The sequence below is a fragment of the Lagenorhynchus albirostris genome, chromosome 10 (assembly GCF_949774975.1).
Source record: "Lagenorhynchus albirostris chromosome 10, mLagAlb1.1, whole genome shotgun sequence".
Classification (NCBI taxonomy): Eukaryota; Metazoa; Chordata; class Mammalia; order Artiodactyla; family Delphinidae; genus Lagenorhynchus; species Lagenorhynchus albirostris.
Window position 1 is genome coordinate 96,094,078 of NC_083104.1, and position 22,341 is coordinate 96,116,418.

Below are 22,341 nucleotides of genomic sequence, written 5' to 3' on the forward strand. Positions count from 1 at the left end.
ATCTTGCTCTGTCCCAAGAGGCTATAAATGCATAGCAGTAGTAACCTGTCAAGGATAACAACCCTCTGGGGAGAGGAGAGGGCTCACCCTTTGTAGTTTGCTCTCTTCAGTCCTCAGCACAGCTGCCTTAGGCAGGTCAGTGCTTAATTAGTGTTTCTTTTGATAGTATGGGCTGGTACCACAACATCCGTGTTTAGTAATACTAATGCTGTCTAAGAATTTTTCCCTTATGTACACATTGCTCCAGGACTGACCCCATTTGATTCCTCCCCCCATCTATCAATGGTATCCCCAGTCTCCCGTGGCTCAGACTCAAACCCTTGGAGTCAGAGTTGATTCTTCCTAATGCTTGAAGCTCTAAATCCCATCAGGGACAAAATCTTTTCCATTTTGCCTTTCACTTGCCTCTCCTATCTCTCCCTCTCCAGTCTCATCACCATCGTAGCCCGGCCCATGCCTCGTGGCAGGGGAATCCTCACTGATCCCCCTTGCACGCCATTGCATGATGTGTTCTTCGGCCAGACTCACCTTTGTCAAGCCTCAGAAACTCTTTCATGGGGCCCTGGATAGACAGTAAAGAAGGTTAATCCTAGTGATTTTATGCCTGGCAGCAGTAGCTAAGAAGTTTGAAGAAGTGGGGAGTGGGAGGCTAGTGAAATTGCTGGAAATACCTGCTACACTAATCTACAACCATTGCTGTGGGGTCTCCTGGAATCAGAAACCCCATTTCCAAATGCTACTATATAAAATGCACATAACCAGATTCACCTTAGGTTGTTGGATACAAGAACTCAGCTTTTACAACCTACCAGAGTTCATATGCAGACTGTTAATTATACACTCTTTCCTGTTTGTTTATTTTTGCAAAAATTGTTATATGATGGGGCGGAGTTAGGGGTTGGGAGGTGCATGTGGAGGCCAGAGGGACATGGGGAGAGAAGACTGCTCCCAGGAACACAGAGTAATCGCCAAGAACTATAATTCTAACCTTCGCCCTACATGGTTCAGTGGCTTGTGGGCTGGAAGAAGGAAAGTGACATCTGTGATGGAGTCCATATGAGATGCTTGACCTCCCCAGCTTCATGCTTCAGCAGGCTCAGTGTGGGGCTGAGGCCAGCAAACAGAGCAGGAAGTACAGAGCAGGGGAATGTTGACAGAAGAAACATTCATATGTTCTCTGGATGCTAATTACCGAAAGCCTATCCTCCTACAGACTGTTTCGTGGTAAATTTTCTGCTTATATAAATTTTTATAACAAATCAATCCATTTGGTTTGGTTAGCCATGGAAGGATGACTTCCTGAACACTGACACAATTAAAACACCTGCCTCTGTCCTGAATTTTTCCTGAGACCACGTTCCTGCATGTGTCACTGAAGTTTCTGTAGCTGAGAGTCCCATAATGGCCCATGGCTGACCCCAGCTCTGGGCCTAGGATCTCCATGCTTGACATGCAAAGATGGTTTGGAATTAATAAAGGACTTGTGAAAAACAGGAATTGTTTTTCTTGTTAATTGTTACAAGTTTAGGCGGAGGCCCATCATCCCTGACATGTCCACCAAAATCCCTGAATCCTGGATTTACTGCCTCACTCTGCCTCCCCTGCCCTCCCCCAGCGAATCTTTGACCACCCTGTCCCTGTGGCTACCCTAAGAGCTGAAGCTTTGAGGGAAACGCACAGAAAGGCATCTCCAAGAGGATCTGGCTTGGATCATCCAAAAAGAAGGATTCAGAGCTCTTCTTATTGAGTCAATTCTGTTTCCTCGTCTGGCAAATGGAAAAATATTCTGGCTGATGTAGGACCTCTTCCAGCACACAGATCTATGATTTTTAAATATTGCTCTCTTAAGCATTATTAAACAAATGCTAACACACATTAACATTTATTCATATCGTTAATTGATTACCTATTTTAATTGACTCTGGTAAACACACAAAACGTATGTGTTGCTGAGTGATGTGCTGGCAAACTGGGTCTTCAGCTGGCGGCAGCTCCATTTCCATCAAACTCTTACTGAGCTATGTGCCAGGAACCCAGCTCAACCCATGGCCCACGAAAGATATTCAATAAAAGTAAATTAAATATGAATGTATTCTATAACAGGGTCTTGAATTACAACCATTAGGACACTTTACAGTTTCTGTTTTCATCAAAGTTAAGCAGATACAACAGGCTGTTGGCCAATTAAGTGGGCAAAGAAAGTAATGAGTGATACACCAGAAGGCAAGATAAACACTGTTGTCTCTAATGATGTCTGGACTCATTCTGCTGATGCCCTAGGTTAGACCAAGTTTACCAACAGCAGAGAGTTTCTGGAAAATCTATAAATATACTTTCTTCAGGGAATGTAACTTTAGTTATTAAAAACCACATGCAGAAACAGCATCTCTACTAACAAGTTCCTGAACACTGACCTAAAATGGAAGATGTGCAGATAGCCCATAATACTTGTACAGTCAGTTTTTTCATCTTTAAAACAGGCACCAATGCTTGCTTTTCTGACCAGTTGTGCAGATTAAATGAGATAATATGTGCAGAATGCCTAGAACATGCTAGAAGTTCAGTAAGTATGTTTGATGACTATTACATTCTTTTAAGCCTCCACAACCCTTTTTTATGCTTTCTTAGTTTTTGATACTGACTTTATCCCAGTAAAAACACATCCCTAAGGTCTATCAAAAGTATGGTTCTGCCTCCTCCTCTCTGAGGCATTGTTACGTAGTATGATTCCAAGCAGCTCGAGGTATAGGCAGTAAGTAAAATTCCACCTTAGCTGGTGGAACAGGCTGAAAGGTCACAATTTCAGTATTTTTGTCTTTTAGGCTATGGTAGACAGAATAAAAGCCCCTAAAGGTGTCCACATCTTAATCCTCAGAACTATGACTATGTGATCTCACCCATGGCAAAAGGAACTTTGCAGATGTGATTAAGTTAAGGATGTAATCACCAAGGTTCTTATGAGAGAGAGACAGGAGGTCAGAATCAGAGGAGATGTAATGATGGAAACAGAGGTTAGAATGATGCAGCTGTGAGCCAAGGAATGCTGGCAGACCCTAGAAGCTGGAAGAAGCAAGGAATGGATTCTCCCCTAGGACGTCCAGGAGGGACCAGCCCTGCTGACACTTGGACTTCAGCACAGTGAGACACATTTGGACTTCTGATCTCCAGAACTATAAGATAACAAATTGTTGCTCTAAGTCTCTACATTTGTGTTAATTTGTTACAGCAGCAAGAGGAAACAAATACATAGATAAACTAAGAAACATGGGTCATGAGTCCCAGAAGGGGAACAGTCCTTTCTCTCCAAACCCCACATGTAAGAAGAAAAGATACAGTCTCCTTGACCTATGACGGTGTCACTTTCTCAGATGAGATTTCTTCAGAGCAGGAAAGTACTGGTCACCAACAGGCCCTGAACCCTCCAAGAACGTACAAGAAATATAACTTAAGTCAGGGAATATAAAATGAAGAAGGCAAGCAGTTAGAGGTGTAGTGTGTAAAAAAGTTATAAGCCATCAGGATTGTTGAACTCAGGTGGTATGAGTATATATGTTTGTTTGTTTTTTAATTTTAGAATGGTTCAGAGCAATGACATTGTAAGTGGATCAAGGAAACTAAGTGAAGGATTTTCCAAGTAAATATTTGAGGAGAATTGGAAAATGATGACCTCAACTGAATTATGGCCTAGTCTTCCACGAAGGAATAAAAGCTCCAGCTTAGAACAGATTAAGGATGTTGTAAAGCAATTGGAAACTATTTGTTAAGAAACAATCCCCTCCTCGCAGGGGTCCTGGAGCTCTTTCATGACCTCATGGGGAGTGTAGCCTGAGTCTCCTAGTCTTTGCTGGCCCCATCCACTGACTGTGAGCCACAATTGTAAACTCCAGAAGGACACAGGTCATTGGCGAGTGTCCTACGTATTCTGTGGGGTTGGCAGAGAGACCTGAAGAAAACAGAAAGGAAGGCAGAGGTTGCTGGCCATCTGGCTGACACCCTGGACTACCATTTGGTTTGCATTGTCCTACTTTGCAGAAGGCCCCTGCTGCTTTCTCTTTCAGCAAAATGCTTTTCACACAGAGCTGCTACTTTAAATGGAAGGCTTTTCGGTGGGTTCCATCTAATATGCTTTCATTGTGCTAGCTCAGAAAGCATATGGAAAAGGAATCATTAAGAAAGATTTTCATTACATATATATTGTCAAACATAGAAGCACAGGAGTATCTTGGGTAGGATACAAGTGAAATTGGTTAACAGTATGTACTTTTGTGGGTGGAATTAGAAAAGCAGTAGGGGGACTTCCATTTATTTGTTCATGTTGTTAAATGGTGATATTAAGGGTGTTTTTCCTTTTTTTGTTTCATTTCAGCTTTTTTTCCCCAAATACATTTCTTTTAATAGAAAATAAAATTTTCCTTTTGGCTGAAAAGTAGTAACACAACAGACCAGAAAACAGGTAAAGTTCTGATGGTACCCACTGAGTTTCCTGAATTCAGTCCTTTCTTCTTAAAACAAAACTATCCTGGACTAGTGCAGTGAATGGCTGACCTGTCTCGTGGACATATAGGACAGTGGACGTATAGGACGTATAGACAATAGCCTCTATTTCAGGAATTCTAGCACAGAGCTTCTCAACCTGAAATGTGCACGTGAATCACCCCAGGATCTCGTTTAAGTGCAGGTCGGATTCGGTAATTCCAAGGTGGGGCTGAGATTCTGCATTTCTAACCAGCTCCCAGGGGATGCGGATGCCGCTGGTCCATGAACCAACTGTGTGTTGCAAGGGCCCAGACCATTGTCAGACCAAGTATCAAGTCATGTGTTCTGATTTAGGGATCAGAACGCAGAGCAAACCAGCAAGTGAGAAGCTTCATAAAGCTCGGACCAAGGACTGCCCAAGATCAGACAGTGGATTCCAAAGCCAGGTAGATAACTGGTGGCTAGAGGCACTTGCTTGAGGCCCACTGATCTCAACACTGGATGCCTAGGAAGCGCTACCATAGCACAAACTGTCTGGGTTTGAACGTCAGCTCTCCATTTCTTTACTGACTTTTACCATAAATGGAAAGGCTTTCCCTGGGAGCTCCCCAGGGGTCTTATTCTGCAGTGTGGTCACTGTTGTTATCGCCAATATTACAGTAAGGACTGTGATGGTAATAAGCTGGAATGTTTGTTCCAAACGCCAGGATGTCGAGTTCTTTGTGATTACCCTTCAACGAGAACCTCTGGTGTTTTGAAACTGACACACTTATGAAAAAAATTAAATACTAGATGATCAGCCAGGATCTGAGGGAATTTCCCACCCTGAGCTGCACATGCCAAAACTAACCAAAACTCTTGGTGGTGGTTTCCTTGTTACTGCTGGTACACAAGCAATACAAGCATTGAAGTTTACGTGGGAGACACGGCATGACCGCTAACCAACAGAAGATCAAAACAGGCTTTATTTTAGGACTCTCTGTTCTGTGGGCGAGGGGTTCATGAAGGATTTCTACTGGCAGGTCCTTGGACTGCAAATTGGATTCCTTTAAGCCCCCAGTAGGCTTTTTCCTATAACCAAGACATTAATAAGGACATGGCTGCCTGACGTTGTCTGTGCCATTGCTTCTCTGCAGTTCCAGCCGTAAAAAGGCATTGCCCATAGTGGGGGTTTCCCTTCTTGCTGAGATGACAGGGGGCCAATCTCTGCCTCCACATGTCTCTGGCTTCCTTACCAGTCTCTTAGGGCCATTCGGATTCAGAATCGTAGAAACCGATTTTTAACAAATTTCGGAAATCATCAAGCATAATCTCTTCAATTTAAGGATGAGAAACCCAAGGCCAAAAGGAGTGAAGTGCCCAAGCTCATCTAGCCAGTTCGTGGCAGAGCCAGATCCAGAACTCTGTCTTCTGACCCCAAATCCATGAGTCCACTGCCCTCAGATCATGGCTGACACTGAGGGGTCTCCCACCCCGCACATCCCAAAACCTCCTTCAAAGTCCAATCCACCCACAGTGCATGGACACCATCTCCAGAGTCACTAACTAAGAATCTGAATATCTAAACAGTATCTAATTATCAGATTAATAGTCAAAAAAAAAAAAACCCTCACGGGGTCCAAAAACTGAGTTTACTTCGAACGTTGAGTATATTCATGGATGATTCAGTAGTTCCTAGGTCCTCTTCTGATTCCCAAGGTTATTAGAAAGGTCATTGGGAGGAGGCATTATTCTAACAATCATTGCATAGTTAGGTTTGATGTCCACATACCTGAGTTTGATTCTTGCTTACTGCCAGCAGGCTTTGAACAAATTCTTTAACTACTCTAGCCATCAATTTTCACATCTTTAAAAATGAGGTGAAGACTTTTATCTCATAACTTTGTGGAGGAATAAAATGAGATAGACATTACATCGAGTGCATAACAGAGTGCCTTAAACATAGTAAGCATTCAAAGATGCAACCTGCTACTCCTCCCTCATCATCGTCATTGTGTATCTGGTTTTCCTTAACGAGACTTTGACTTCCCCACAGATTTGGTTTATTAAAGTGAAAGGCTGACACATAGGAGACACTCCATAAATGCTTTCAGTTCATTTCAGAAGCAGAAGAAAACATGATGCTCTCCCTTGAGGAGCTTTTACTGTCTGCAGAAAAAACAGGAAGATGAGCTAACATGTCGAGCATGTAACGTGCTAAGTACTTTGCATGAGTTCTTTCATTTAATCCTGTGGTACCTCTATAAGACACATGCTATCACGAAGCTCATTTTACACTTGCAGATACGTAGGCCCCAAGAGATTATTTTACCCAAGATCACAAATCTACTGAGTGATGGAGCTGACCTTCAGAACTCTTCGTACCTGGAGCCAGGTGCATAGACTTGCCACCTTTCATGCCCTCAGACTCTGATGCCACATCATTTCTTCCAGGGTCCACTCTAGCAAGGAACTGTGTTTCACAGTTTTCTTACGGAATTTTTTCTAACCATGTGTAGTTGTTTGCCCAGACCACCATAACAAAGTACCACAGACTTGGTGGCTTGAACAGCAGAGATTTACTCCCTCTTAGTCCTGGAGGCTGAAGTCCAAGATCAAAGTGTTGGCAGGTTTGATTTCTCCTGAGGCCTCTCTCCTTGGCTTGTAGATGGCTGTCTTCTTGCTGTGTCCTCACATGGTCCTCCTTCAGTCTGAATTTTCTGTGTCCTAATCTCCTCTTCTTATAAGGACACTGGTCATATGGGATTAGGGCCCACCCTAGATACCTCATTTTAATTTATTTACCTCTTTAAAGACCCTCACTCCAAATACGTCCTGTGATGCTGGGGGTTAGGACTTCAACAAATGAATTTTGGGTGGACACAATTCAGCCTATAACACCATCATTAGCATTACATATGTGTGTCTCCTCTTAGCTCCTGAAATCCATGGTGTAGAAATGATGGACAAAGGTGAGGGGTGGGGGAAGCAGGGGGTCTAATCTCTGCTTAGAAAGAGCACAGATTTCTCTTGGAATACCTTTCTGTAACCCCTTCTGCCTCCTTGAATGATTTTACTACTTCATCATTCCCCGCACCATGCATATGCACTTTATACTATTTGTCTCTGCTCAGCACCACCATGTACCCGCTCCATAGGTTGTGCTCTGCCCAAAGATGCTTGGGTCGGGGGTGAATGATGGTTGAATCCAGCCCTGAGTCCACTTTCCAAGGCAGGGGACACAGGACTACATCTTCCTAAGAGTGGGATCTTTTTCTTGACACAAAAAAGCACATTTTTCATCTTTAACATTCATCATTTGTGGCTCAATGCTAGAATTTCTTCCCTGTCTGTGGGTATGGAGAGAGACAGATAAAGACAGAAAGGGAACAAGTTGGGTAAGAGGGAGAAGGAGAGATGGGAGGGGGAGTATTTGATCTCTTTAGAAGGATCTTTGAGAGCAGATTCCTCTTCCTTTACATCATTGGGTGTTTAATAACTCCTAAAACAATTACTCAAAGAGAGAGAGAAATTTGCATAAATTTATTTTTAGGACAGTAAACCTGGGCCAGGGATGGCAGTGGAGGTTTCAACTTGAGAGTCTAAATTTAGATTCCTATCTGTGCTTCCCCATACCTCTAAGATTCTGCCTTTTCTCCTGCTGACCCCTAGTATGCCAAGTCAAATTTTCAAGTAAACTCTAAACTCTGTATGTTGTTAAATTCTTCCCATTCATTGTCACTTTCTTCTGTTATTTAGAATCTCAATAAAGGAAAGAACTATAAGAGTCTCTCAGAAGAGTCTCTCAGAAGCAAGCGCACAAAGGAGCTTTAGTCCTCTGCCCCTGGCCAAAAGGAAGGGCTGCCTTCCTCTAGAGTCTCACTTAGCATCCTTGTCTCCAAATCCCGCCACCATCACTAGTATCTTTCTTCTTCCTTTGGTCCTACAGCACAAATAAGATGTATTTCTTGCTCACATCATGATGCTGAAGATCAAGTGCTTTCCTGGGCATTTTTGTTCTATGTGGAGACTGGAATCTGGAGAGGAGCTATTGGGAGGAACTGATGTCATGGATGAGGGGACATTGCTGATGCTCTTCATTCCTTTGTGTAGACCCAGCTTTTTATCTGGCATCATTTTCCTTCTGCTTGCAAGATTTCCTTTAATATTTCTAATGGAGCAGGTCTTCCAGTGACAAGTTATTTCAACTCTCAGATGTCTGAAAGAGGCTCTATTTTACTTTTGTTTTTGAAAGTTAATTTTGCTGGGTATAGAATTTAGGTTGATAGTTGTTTGTTTGTTTTTTCTTTCAGGACTTTACAATGTTGCTCCACTGTCTTTTAACTTGCATTGTTTCCAAAGAGAAGTCTTCTAAAATTCTTATCTTTGTTCCTTTGTATATAGTGTGTATTTTTTCCTCTGGTTATTTTTAAGATTTTTCTCCTTATAATGACTTTTTTAAAATTTAAATCTAAATCTAAAATTTTTTTTTCATGGACTTTATCCCCACCACCACTTTTACCCCAGGTTGAATCTGATTATGATATGCCTTGGAGTCATTTTCTTTATATTTTGTCTCCTTGATTTTTGTTGAGTTTCTTGGATCTGTGAGTTTATAGTTTTCTACAATTTTAGGAAAATTTCAGCTATTACTTCTTCAAATATTTTTTTCTGTTCCCACCTTTTACAACTCCATTTACATGCAAATAGGGCCACTGGGGGTTGTCCCACGGTTCACTGATACTCTGTTGAAGTCTGTTAGTCTTTTTTCCTCTGTGTGTTTCATTTTGAACAGTTCCTATTGCTAAAGCCCTCAAATTCACCAATATTTTCCTCCACAGTGTCTAATCTGCTGTCAGTGCCATCCAGTGTAATTTTATCTCAGACATTGTATTTTCATATCAAAATAGTTGACCCAGGTCTTTTTATTTTAAACTAGATTCCATGTTTTCCCTCAATATGTTTATGATTTCTTCTATCTTCTTGAATTTATAGATTGTATTTGAAAGGACATGATAGGGTTCCTTAGTCATTTGTGTTTCTTAAAAACGCACTGCCTTCCTTCTGCATTCCAAGTGCATTCTGGTTCCAGTGGGAAGTGTGCCATCCTGGGAAGGAAGTGCCCCTCCTCCTTCCCCACCCCCACCTTACTCAGCAATAGACATGCTTACCTTGTGTTTGCTTGGAGTCTTCCCTACACTCTGTCACAATCATGGGTCCTGTGGAATTCTGTGCTCATGGGGCATCATGAATGCTACACGTGAACGGGCAGCGAGGACCAGTGGACACCCATATATCTCCTGACTACTCAGATCACATGCATGCTCTGCTGACCCAATGGACTTCGTACAAAACATGAGTTCAAAGATAACATTATTAAGGATTTCCAAACGGCAACAGCGGACTGTTAAACCAAGCGTGGGTCCCTTCTGTCAGCTGCACGGGTCCCCGGCTAGCCCTCATCCCCAGGCGGCAGAGAGAGGGGAATGCAGGCACACTGAGTACCGTGAGGTGGGAGTCACAATTCTGCATCACAACCATGCTTTACCCAATGGGATGACCAGGGGCAAGGCTCTGAACTCTTTGGCCATCAGAGTCCTTATGAAACGAGTGTCTTGTATATGATATTTACAAAGGTCTTATTTCTACAATAGTATCATCCTACCAGAGTGAGAGGGCTCCTTAAAGTTCTTTACCGTGTTTGAGCAGGTCTTAATGAAGACCTAGAAAGAATTTAAAGGACACGCCTGCCCCTTTCTTTGGGGTTCCCCTGCTCCCATGGGTGCCACTTAGAAAAGTGAAAAAAACCCCACAGCTTTAGAACATATTTGGCAAGAGCAGAATTCTTTCTAGACATTAAGATAAATTCCACGCTTATTTTTCCCTTAAATGCTAAAGGTTTTGCAGGCTTTCCATAGAGTGGGTTTTAAGCCTGAGTATAGCCATGGACACACACGCCTTTGGCTTCATCTCAGTGCCCACGTCCGCATGGTGTGGTCACTAAGGCTGCTGTGCCCCTGGACCTGCGGCCTGTCATGTTCCCTGATTTCCAGCTGTGTTCACTGGGCCTGCCTTCACCTCTGTTCTGCACGTTGCTGGTTTTTCCATATCAGGTCTGTGGAAGAACATAAACATTTCTCCTTTTCTGAACGAGACTTCCAGTGAGTGTGTGTATGTGCGTGTGTGTCTAACTTCCTAGAAACCAGGGCTGTTTTCTCTTGCCAGGCGCCACAGCGGGCCTTCCTGTGCAGGAGGTCATTTCAGTAAGGACTCGGAGCTTAGTAAACGGAGAAAAGAAGGTCATTCTCAGACAGGATGTTGGGAAGACGCCCTGAATGAGCCTTGCTGGGCAAGAGACGCCAACGGGACCAAGAATGTGGACCAGTCCCCCAGGAAGTTATTCATGAGCCTGCACTGTATGATAAACAGGCAACCAAAGCCTTTTCTAAACAACAAAAATCACAATGCTCCAAATTCCAGAAAATCCTCAAACAATGACTGGACATTCCTTATCCCCCATTTGCTTATTTGTGTACCAAGTACTTTCAAATAGACCAGAAACTGGAGTCCTGACTTGGGTTTTGGAGCAGGAATGAAGTGTGCGAGAAATGTGCTGGCAATGGCCGTGCCTCCCCAGTGTCATTCCTCCTTTCAGGAGAGCATGAGTCTCGCTCACTGTGCCAACCCCGTTGTCCGGAATCCCTTCTGCTTCCAACAGCCACCTTGGGCTGAAGGCCAGCATGAAGCAGCTTTAAGCCTGATCAGCAGGACAGGGTCAAAAGGCAGGGAGATGCTTCTGTGGTTCATGTTACCACGAGATGTGAATTGGTCAGGTTTGAAAGTCCTTCCGGAATAAACGAACAGACTATTTGGAGAACTAGAAATTTCCTGTGTATCTATCTACCTGACTTGAAAATTATCAAAGCTCCTTGAAGGTACATATTTTTCAATTAAATTGTAACGTACATATGATTATATATGTGTATATATAATTATAAAATAATATTCTGAATATTATTACATAATTATTTTATATTCTGAATATTATTTTATAAATAAATGAAAATATTTGCAGAAAATAAAATGTTTCCACAGATAGTGATATGTTTTATTGGCAAGACCAATTCTTCACAAGAAGGAATAGAAGCACTCGTTTGTCATTTTTCTCACTCGTTCAGTAAAGTTGCACTTGAAAATTTTATTACAATCTTCCCTTCCCCACTCCACCTGCACACCAGATGTCCCTTTACCTGCTGTATTTTTTCTACAGTATTTATAACTTCTAATATACCACGCAATTTATTGTTTATTGTTTACCATCTGCTTCCACACTCCCTTCCCACCCTTATAACGTAAGCTTTCAAGACAACCATTTTTGTTGTTGTTTCCTTGTGTGTCCCAAGTACACAGAACAGTGATTGGCATACATGAGACACTCAAAATTAACTTTTGAATGAATGAATGAGTGAATGACTACATCTGCCTTACCTCGAAAAATCAAAAGCATCGGATATTTACAAAGAAGCAACAAGCACTTCTGGTCAGTGTGAATCTAAATGGAAGGCTGGGTAGGTATTGGGGTGGCGGGTACACTCTGGAGGATGGATGACTCAAACTCACAGGCACGTAATTAAGATGTGACAAAAGAGGTGTCCGGGTGGGTATAGAACAAACAGGATCGATTTTAAAAGGACCAATGCAAGAACCTGAAACCACCTGGAACAAAACACAGAAATGAGCCCCCAGAAAGCCTGTGGGAGCCCCACTCTCAGATATCTTTGAAACCAGTTATCTGAAGGGGTCAGTTTCCAGAGTGCCTGCTTGCAGGACACAGGCTGCACAGAAAGAGTCTTTATAAGCTTCCCATGCTCTCTTTTTCTGAGATTCTGTGAATTTCTCAGTCCATCCCAGTGGCAGGAATTCACACCACATCAAACCAACCCCCTGACAATGCTGGCAACACGACTGGTGTGAAAGGGACTCCAGACTTGGATCAAGGAGAGAGAGAAGAGGGTGAGGTTGAAGTCAGAAACCAAGCCGAACAGCCTGGGGAAAGAGCTAGGGGAGGGCTGGCTTTTGCTCTGCTCCCTTGCTCCGGATTCTACCAGACGCACATTCATTCTGCCGGGCTTTCAGCAGGTCTTTCCCTGGCAGCACTCAGAGTATCTCTGAAATCAACACAATGCATTTTACAGCTCCTTCCACAGACTGTGATGTGGGGATGGAGATCTTGGGGAGCCACAGGGCTCAAGAGCTGGAGCCGGGTCATGAGGTTGAGTCCCTGAGGAGTGAAACAGGGTGTCTTTTGGGTTGAGACCTTAATTCCATCCATTTTACTAAATCCCTATCCCACTCGTCCACCTGCCCAGCCCATAACTGATGCCAACTGTGTTATCTAGTCTCTCTTCTCTGCATTCCTTAGGTTGTCTATTTTAATAAGGCCAGTGAGATCCTTAAACCACCTTTGGGTTCTCTGAATAAGATGTACCTCTGTGGGGTTGTGGACGTGCGTTCGTTTTCGTGTCACAAAGACGCATGTGAGGGCCTCTTTTGGCGTGGCTGAGCGGAGCAGAGCATGCTATATATTTCATGTCTTTGAGACAGTAATCTTGTTAAGAATGAGGACCATTCTCAATTAAATCATAAATCACCATCCCACCAACAGCAACAAAACTCAATACAAATCTCTTTATAGGCAGAGATAGCTTGGAATTAAACTTGGAATTGAATTTGGGGAGGAGCGTCATTTCTGGCTTTCAAGGCAAGCTCAGAATGAGGCAGTACCACTTCCTGTTGGGGGCGCTTTCCACCTCGAAAGTGAACAGTAAGCAGGTAGATGACAGTTGTTTAAAATTTAAACCGTTTTGATCTTAAACCGCTTTGGTCCTGTCTTTCAGCCCTGGCAACTGATGATGAGACACTGAGCTTGGGTCAGTAGCTGAGGGGGACTTGTGTTTGGAAAAGTTAGCAGCAGCCCAAAGACCCTCCTGCAGACCTAATGGCTTAATTCTTACTTTAATCAGAAGGCCCAGGTTTCTTGAAAGGCCTCTTCCTTTCCTTCATTTTTTGACCCAACTGGCTGCACTCATAGCTGATGGTTCTAAGCGCAGTTCAGTGGCTGCCTCTGTCCTGACAGGGCAAGTGGCCAACTGGATCTTAAACCAGCCAGTAAACAAGATGTACTGGAATTGACGGAGGGTTGGTGGAAGTGCCTGCCAGGGGCAGGAAGCCGACCACGGGTGCAGAGTCATTAACTCCGAGGTTAACTACCCATTGAAATGCAGTCTAAACCGAGCCCTGCCCTTTCTTCAGCAGGTTTTCATTAGCTGCTTGATCTGCAAAGGAATAGAGATACTGCATGAGATAAGGGCTGGGGACAGCCTGCCTTGGTTCACTGGGTTCTAGCAAGCTTGCCAAAAAGCTGAAGGGGGTGGGGGAGAGCATCTGCTTTTTAAAAAGAGTCTTAAATGTAAAATTAACGTACCATATCTTGTTTTAGGAACACACACGCCGCAGCAGCTCTGCTGCCATATTTCTATTTGAACTGTTAGCGTGGCTCATGTCAAAGGCCTACCCCACCCTCCCACTGGCCCGGCTACACTGCATTCAACCGGGGCAGCTTCCCAATAAGCCCATTGCCCAAGGCCAGGGTACCTTGCTCAGAGCAAAAACTCCAAAGCAGTGGCTTCACTCCACTCCATCAGATGGCTTTACTCAACGTGGCTTTTCAAATTTCACTTTCACACCGATTTTACCCACGGTTTGTTTTCCTGGGAGGCTCAGGATTTCTTTGCAGATGATTCCCCAGGAGGCCTCCACTGTTTCCCCAGTTCTGATTGCTTTATATTCTATTTTCAGCCTCTGCACACAGATAACTCTTTTGTTGTGTTCAGAGCTGTCATGCTGACACGGCGTCCTTCCCCCTTTATAATGTCTGTCTTTCTGTATATTTATCTCTGCAGGCATGTAGCTCCGAAGAAAGAAGAGTCAGCTACGCGTTGATTCCCTGCAGTCTACTTGGCTGTTTATGTCTCTACAAAGCACTCGCCCCAAAAAGAACGTGTACAGCGCTAAACATCCCAGAAAACAAACCATCGCAACATCAGGTAACCGAGTCAGGCACACAGGGAACTCACAACAAATCTGTTTTTTCCTTTGTATGAGAACAAATGGTGCCCAGGAGTGCCCACACTCGAGTGGGAAAAGGCGGGTGTTAGGAGAAACAAGACAAGTGGTGTTGTGATCAGGATTTCTTCCTTTCCCAGAGCTCCTGCACCCGCCCTCAGGGCAGCCAGGCCAAGAACAGGAGAGGATTCTCCAGTGGAAGCCTCCAAACGAGACTCCTGAAGGTTCTGCCCCGGAGTTCCTGGAGGTGGTGGTGTGTGTGGATCTGGAAGTCCTATCTGGCTTCCGATGAGTCCCTTGTAGTTATGCTACCCATTCCAAGTTCCTAAAATAAAGGTGATTAACAGATGATTCCAAAAGGAAACTTCTGGAAGCTGACAAAAATGGGCTGCTTTAGGCTCTGAGGAAGAATGGGGTTTTGTGCTGTTGTATTCTTCCACAGGACCTTTTACATAGACATGATGAAATTTTAAAAGGCAAGGCACAGTCTAGGTAGTGTAGTTGTGAAAGATGCTGGGGCCCTCCTGCGTTGAACGACTAACCACAACAGAAATCAAATGAAGAACCAAAGCACTGATTGTCAGCCAGGTGTCCTCCCCTCCCCACACCTCCTTTCCCTCTCTTTCCCACTTTCCCAGCCAACTTAAATCATCCCGGTGTTACTGCTGTCTCCAGGGGTTAAGGTTTCTCTCTCAGGGCTACTGTTTTGGGCTGGCCTCAGCCTATCAGTAGAGATGCTATCAGCTAGGAATGCCTGGGAGTGCTCACCTGGGCCCCTGCTACTGCTAGGAGCCCCCCGCAGACATTTCCCCACGGAAGCAGCAGTTGAGACTGGACCAGCCCTTGTGGTTCTTGTTATGATTGCAGGGCACACCTCACTGACGGCCACCAGGGAACTTTGAAAAGCCAAGGTACCTAACTCACAAGTCCTGGGGGCCAACAGCGAGGTCGTGGGGACAGAGAGAGAGAACACACAGACCTGGGGTTCTGCCTTTATCGGGGTCGAGGGTGAGGCGCCTAGGGTTTCGTGGGCTCACTCTTTATTGGTGAATTTAAAACATGAGTGGGAATTAAAGCACAGGAAGGGGGAAGCACGTGACTCAGATGGCCAGCAGTGTAGGTCACCCAGGGCTTTCTACCAGGGGAGCTTCATGGGTGGGGCGGCCTGGCTCTGATCTAGCTGTGTAGCTGGAGAAGTGTTTATTCCAGATGGATGTCTTTGAAGTGGATGCCTCCGTAATCAAAAGGTTAATGTCATGCACTTAGAAACAATAAAAATGCTGATTGTCTGGCGCTCACACCACAGCTACCCTGTGAGAAAGCATCACTTCAACCCCGAAGGCCAGTCCCTACCACCTGAGCACCGTCCTGAAGCTGAGCCTTGTGTAGGCAGTCTGCTCACCTCCAGACAGTGTCCTACACATTCAGTTCTACCCACATACGTGACTGGTCGTTCGTCTAGCCACTGTCTTCATCCAGGAGGGCGAATTCTTGATTCTTCTGTTGCTTTTCTCTGTCACTTCGTGCTCTGCAATCTTAATTAGCTGATAATGTGCTCTGGCCCAGCTCTCCAGGGTAGGATCCAGGGGTGACCCTTATCTATATATCTCTTAGACAACCCCCAGCTTGGATGGGGGCAGCCCAAGAGTTTGGGAAATTCACAGCCTGGCCCCTAACAACCTGAGTGTTACTGTGGGTGAGCGGTCCTGGGCTGGAACCTCCTCAGGACTTTGAATTTCAGCCAGGATCCTTGAGCCTCAGCCTGAGTGAGGCCTTCAGGATGGAGCTTGACGAGAATGGTCTCAGAAGGGAACCAAATCATTTTCTCTCCTGGCATGAGAGCTTCTCCCCAACCCTGACTCCGCAGCCTCCCTCGCAGAAAGGCTCAGTCCCAGGTGGCAGAGAGACCCCAAGAATCAGCCCTTGGTGTCATTTCTAAACTGTAGTCCAGACTCAGGATCCCATCAGCCTCTCTGGCACTGGCAAAGACATTAGCTGCCTGGCCGTTGCTAGTGGAACTCACACAGGAATCCCCAGAGCAGCTAAACACTGCACGTGTGTTCAGATAAGTGCAGCAGTGACATGGCCAAGGTCTCCCACAGCTATAGTCCTGATGCAGTTGAATGTGGCAGCATTTATCTAATGCCTGTTACAGGCAAGATGGTTTGGCCATCACTAAAGGGAGTAAAAAACCAACTGTTCCAGTAATGAAGATTGATACCATACGCAAATAACTATAATAAAGAGCAGGGTGTTTATGAATAAGAATGTGTGATTACAGACCCAAATAAAGTGCTGGGGGAGCACAAAGAAGGAAGCAGTGACTTCCACTGGGAGGGGGAAGTAAGAAGAGGGAGAGGATCGAGGCTTCCTTCATCTGGGCCTTGCAGGCAGCATCTTGAAAGGATTCTTACTGAGTGAGACCAATAAAAAGTCCTTCAGGGTAGCTGTTTCCCCTGGTTGAGGCAAATGGTAGAAGCTCATGACACCAGAGTTGCATATGTTATTTTATGGTGATTTGACAGTTTTTGAGGAAAGAGTGATATTCAAAATACTTCAGGAAAATATCTAAAAGTGGAAGTCTGTGGATTGATTGAATGAGGGTGAGACTGGAGGTCTCGGCAAGAAAAAGAAGGGCTATAAGAACAAGGGATTTTTTTTTAAGATTTTTTTATTTTTATTTTATTTATTTTGGGCTGCATCAGGTCTTAATTGCAGGTCTTAGTTGCGACACGCGGGATCTTCGTTGTGGTGCCCAGGCTTCTCTGTAGTTGTGGTGCGGGTTCCAGGCGCTCACGGGCTCTATAGTTTGAGGCACGTGGGGTCTCTCGTTGAGGCGTGCAAGCTCAGTAGTTGTGGCGCACGGGCTTAGTTGCCCCACGGCATGTGGGATCCTAGTTCCCTGACCAGGGATCAGATCTGCATTCCCTGCATTGTAAGACAGATTCTTTACCACTGGACCACCAGGGAAGTACACAAGAGCAAGGGATTTTTGAATGGGAATGACAGAAGGAGAAGAAGACACAGATGGTGGAGCCAGTGTGAGGGGGTAGCAAACTAGAGGAGTCAGGTGTGACATTATGGAAACTTAGGGAAACAATACTGGCGTGGCTTTTGCTGACACAGCAGCACCGGAAGAACAGGAAGAGATGATCCGTTCAGTTTGAAACCTGTCCAGTATGAAGTGTCTGTCACCAGGGGATGCCTAGTGAGGTGAGGATATGCTTGCAAGAAGGAATGAGAGGGGCGAGGCGGCAGAAGTCACCAGACTTTCCCCCAAAACTCACCCTGCCCTTCAGGCTACCCCTCCTCACATCTCCTCCTAAACACAACTTCCTTAGGGAGAGCCTTTCCTCACCCTCCCTTCTCGCATTCTGATTTAGGTGTCTCTGCTGGGTGCTCCCGTAACATCCTGTACCTCCCACCTCACAGCACTTAGCACGTTTTACTGTGATCGCTGTTTTAATTTTATGGTACAGAACTTGGCCCACAGAAGATGCTTAGTAAATATCTACTGAATAGATGAGAGGAAAGAAGGGAGGGAGAGAGGAGGAAAGAAGGGAGGGAGGGTGGGAGGATGGGAGGGAGGGAGGAAAATCCGAAGTTCAGAAAAGAAGTAACTCCTAAAAGTGCCAACTTACATGTTATTCACAGATGAAGTCAGAATAAAGGGGAAGAAAGACAAGAGAGTGTTTGTGGAGGAAATGGACTCTAAGCCAGGACAGAACCTGCGTGTTTGGAAAGGAGGAGGATGGGGAGAGGGGACGAAAGGAGGAGAGACACACACAGTAAAGGAAGCACAGTGAGTTCAAGGGTTAGAGAAGAATCACGACGGAGAAGGACCACTGCAAGGGGCAAACGGGAGGCTTCAGGCCTCGGCCAGGGGTGTTACAGTGCAGCATGGAGGATGCGCATAGTGACCACAGGGAAAGAAGGTTTCGGACTCGACCTCCAGGAAGCCTGTGGTGGGAGTCGGGGAGAGAGTGAGGATGGGCCCATGCACACCTGGGCTGAGAGCGAAGGTTCAAAGAGGAAGCACCGGAGGGGTAGGAGGATGTGACGGCAGCTCAGAGGAGAACGGGCCACAGACTAGTCTCCACTCAAGGAGACCAGGGGCTATTCACAACCTATGTGGAGAGAGCCACTGGGCCAGAAAGAGAAGACGCATGGTAGAAGAAAGCCAGTGGGTTTGTAGGAGGACTCCAGGTCAAGGTCAGAGACAAAGGGCGTTGGCCTTGGAGAGGAAGAGGGGGCAGGAAGGAGAGAGGGACAGGCAGGGAGAGCAGGCAGGTGAGAGAAGCGGAGGGCCCCCCTCGGATGAGCCAAGGTTATTTGCTGAGTGAGGGAGTCTGGTAGGAGGGGCAGCAGAGGTGGGACTGGGTCTTGGCAGGAGTGAAAACGGTGAGGAAATCCCTCTCTGGCTAAATAGGAAAGAATGTTGATGCGTGGGAGGCCTGGAGCCCACAGAGCCCTTAAGATAGCAGCACGCAGGCTCTGGAGGTGCGCTCCTCTCCAGCAGCCCTCAGGGGTCCAGGGGAGAGGGAGCTCGACGAGATTTTCCGGGCAAAGGAAAAGGCTTTGCATCCATTCCAAGAATGGTGCCAAGCAGTGAAGTCAGACTAGTAGAGTAGCTGGGACGACCAAGTCACTGCCTGCAGGGATGGCCGGCCCGCTCTGCCACCTCCACCTGGTGACCTGTCTAGTTTTCACCCCTGCAGCCTGCTCCCTCTATCCAGCAGTGAGTATCCTGGGAGTCATGACCCCGGTCGTATCTGGGGCCAGCCTAACCGCAAGAAAGAGCAGGGAACTCCCTGCAGGAAGGTACAACTGGGTGTGCACTGGAAATACCTTACTACTTTGCAATTGCTGCCTATTTCACTGTTGGAGATGAGCCTTTGAAATCGCAGTGAGGAGACAAACACAGCAAAGAGAGGGGCCATTCATTGTGGTCACCTGTGGACTGGCTTAGACTCATGCTGACTCCTAAAAATTAGCCGATATCAGCTATCCCAGGAAATGAGAGTGGCGCAAGGTCACTGGGACAGGCTATTTCGGAAGATAAGAAAGAGGGCAGAAGTGGACAGGTGCTGCAGTGAACTAGACAGCAAGACCCCTCGGGATTTAGGGTGAAGGGAAGGAAATGGAGATGCGGAGCCTACAGAAAGAGGAGGTAGACTGGAACCAAAGCAAAACAAAACCCTGTATGCTCCGTAATTTTACTTGGAGTTGACTCTTTGGGGGGCAGTGGAGTATTCTGAGAAAAAAAACCTATTATCAGAGAATTTTGCAGAACACAGAGTGGGATTAGCTCAGTTTCTTCTGTCAAAATAATCCACGCAGGTACAACGGAATAAAGTCAGGGAGTACTGGAGTGAAAACAGAAAATACAAAAATCAAAGGAGGTCTGGATTGGGCATCCAGACCTGCTGGCTTATCCTGCACTCATGTCCCCTTGGGCAGACAGTCAGCAGGTTTCTGCAAGCTCCTCCCTTTCTCCTGAGAACTCAGTTTTATTGAGCACATTACATGTGCTCTCTCATTTAATTATCCCAACCACCCTGCGAAGCAGGTACTCTTGTTCCTCCCATTACACAGATGGGGAAACTGAGGCCCAGAGAAATTTAGTAACTTGTCCAAGGTCACGCATAGAGTAAGTAGCAGAGTCCAGACTCAGATTCAGGCCAATATGACTGAAGTCTGTGCTCTTAACTGGAAGCTTCATCACCTCTCTTTTCCTGGAGACAGTAAGGAAAATAAGAAGGAAGAAAGGGGCAAGGAAGGAGGAGGAGGGAGGGAGGCTGTATGGGAACATTTTGAGAACTGAGAAATGGTTCTGCAGACACATTCCGATAGGCAAGGGATGCAGTTATACCAGATGCAAGCGCAAAGCTCCAGTACCAGCCAGTCCAGAAAGACGAGCTTCTGGGCACACAGGCCCCCAAAGTGTATACCACAGACTTGGATATTTTTACCCCTGGCTTATCCCCCCACCTTCCTGCCTCTCTTCCAAGTATTAGTAACATAATATTCTATGATAATTTTTCCTTTTAAAGGAGATACTACTCTTACTAAAAGGTCAACCACCTAAAAATACTTTGCTCTGATTTTCCATGAGCTTTTCTGCATGACTTCTTTGCTTCAAGTCTTACCTGGGAGAAACAACTGGAACATTTTTCACCCACAGAGAGCCGTTTTCCAGGCACTGGTGCCACGGTTTCTCTTCTCCTTGTTCCTTCCCTGTTTTATCCCCTTTGGTCTTATCAGTAACTTTCAGAAGAACCAAAAGAAAGATTTTATTTTCAAAGAGAGAAACATTGCTTTGACATTTAAAGGCAAAGGCCCTACATTCCTTTTTAGTAAATCCCTTTACAAAAGCAAAGGCAGGGTGCAGTTGTGCGTGAGTTATTGAAATGAGAGTTTTGCTTGGGGCAGGTCCTCCAGGTGCCACGGAGCACCTACCAGTGGACAGCTCAGCAGCTGTGCGCCAGATAGAGAGCTTTGAGAGGTGCAGGTTTCCCCTGCAATCCACAAGTAGAGCGTTCTTATGAAACCTTTCGTAAGCTGAAATGGCATAAAGCAAAGAAGAAATGACCTTAAGACACATCTTGCAAATAGATGCACAAAATAAATCGAGATAAAGCATCTGTTATTTTTGCTTTTTGCCTTTATTCTTAAAATTAAAAATCGCCTTCAAATTTCTTTCACTTTGCAAAAACAGGTACAGGCATATCTCAGAGATGTTCTAGGTTCAGTTCCAGACCATCACAATAAAGCAAGTCACATGGTATTTTTGGTTTCCCAGTGCATGTAAAAGTAATGTTTACACCATACATAGTCTAGTCTATTAAGTGTACAATAGCATTATGTCTAAAAAACAATGTGCGTACCTTAATTTAATAATACTTTCTTGGGACTTCCTGGTGGCGCAGTGGTTAAGAATCTGCCTGCCAATGCAGGGGGCACGGGTGCTGCAACTACTGAAGCCCACATGCCTAGAGCCCGTGCTCCACAACAAGAGAAGCCACCGCAATGAGAAGCCCGTGCACTGCAACAAAGAGTAGCCCCCGCTCGCCGCAAGTAGAGAAAGCCCACGCGCAGCAACGGAGACCCAACGCAACCAAGAAAAAAAAAAAAAAAAGGACTTCCCTGGTGGCGCAGTGGTTGAGAGTCTGCCTGCCGATGCAGGGGACACGGGTTCGTGCCCCGGTCTGGGAAGATCCCACATGCCACGGAGCGGCTGGGCCCGTGAGCCATGGCCACTGAGCCTGCGCGTCCGGAGCCTGTGCTCCGCACGGGAGAGGCCACAACAGTGAGACGCCCGCGTACTGCAAAAGAAAAAAAAAAAAAAGTGTATTGCAATGCTTGCTTCAGCAGCACATATACTAAAATTGGGACGATAGAGAGAAAATTCGCACGGCTTCTGCACAAAGGATAACACACGAATTCATGAAGCAGTCCATTTTTATGAAAAAAAAAATTTAACCCTTTGAGCAGCAAAACATTTTTTTAAATACTTTCTTGCTAAAAAATACTAAACATCATCTTATCTTCCAGTGAGTCGTAGCAGTAACATCAAAGATCACTGATCACAGATCACCATGACAAATATAATAGTGAAAAAGTTGGAAATAGTGTGAGAATTAGCAAAATGTGCTACAAAGACATGAAGTAAGCAGATGCTGTTGGGAAAATGCTGCCACTAGACTTCTTCCTCCAGTGTAGTCATCCCTACACCATGGTGCTGGTTCCCGACTGAACAGA

At 45.3% G+C, this 22,341-nt stretch overlaps 1 non-coding gene across 1 annotated transcript; it reads left to right on the forward strand.

Annotated features, from left to right (window-relative positions):
• The first annotated feature begins 21,942 nt into the window (after positions 1-21,942).
• LOC132528277 (U6 spliceosomal RNA) lies at positions 21,943-22,046 on the forward strand. Its single transcript, XR_009543160.1, has one exon. It is a non-coding gene; the product is annotated as a U6 spliceosomal RNA (small nuclear RNA).
• The last annotated feature ends 295 nt before the right edge of the window (positions 22,047-22,341 follow it).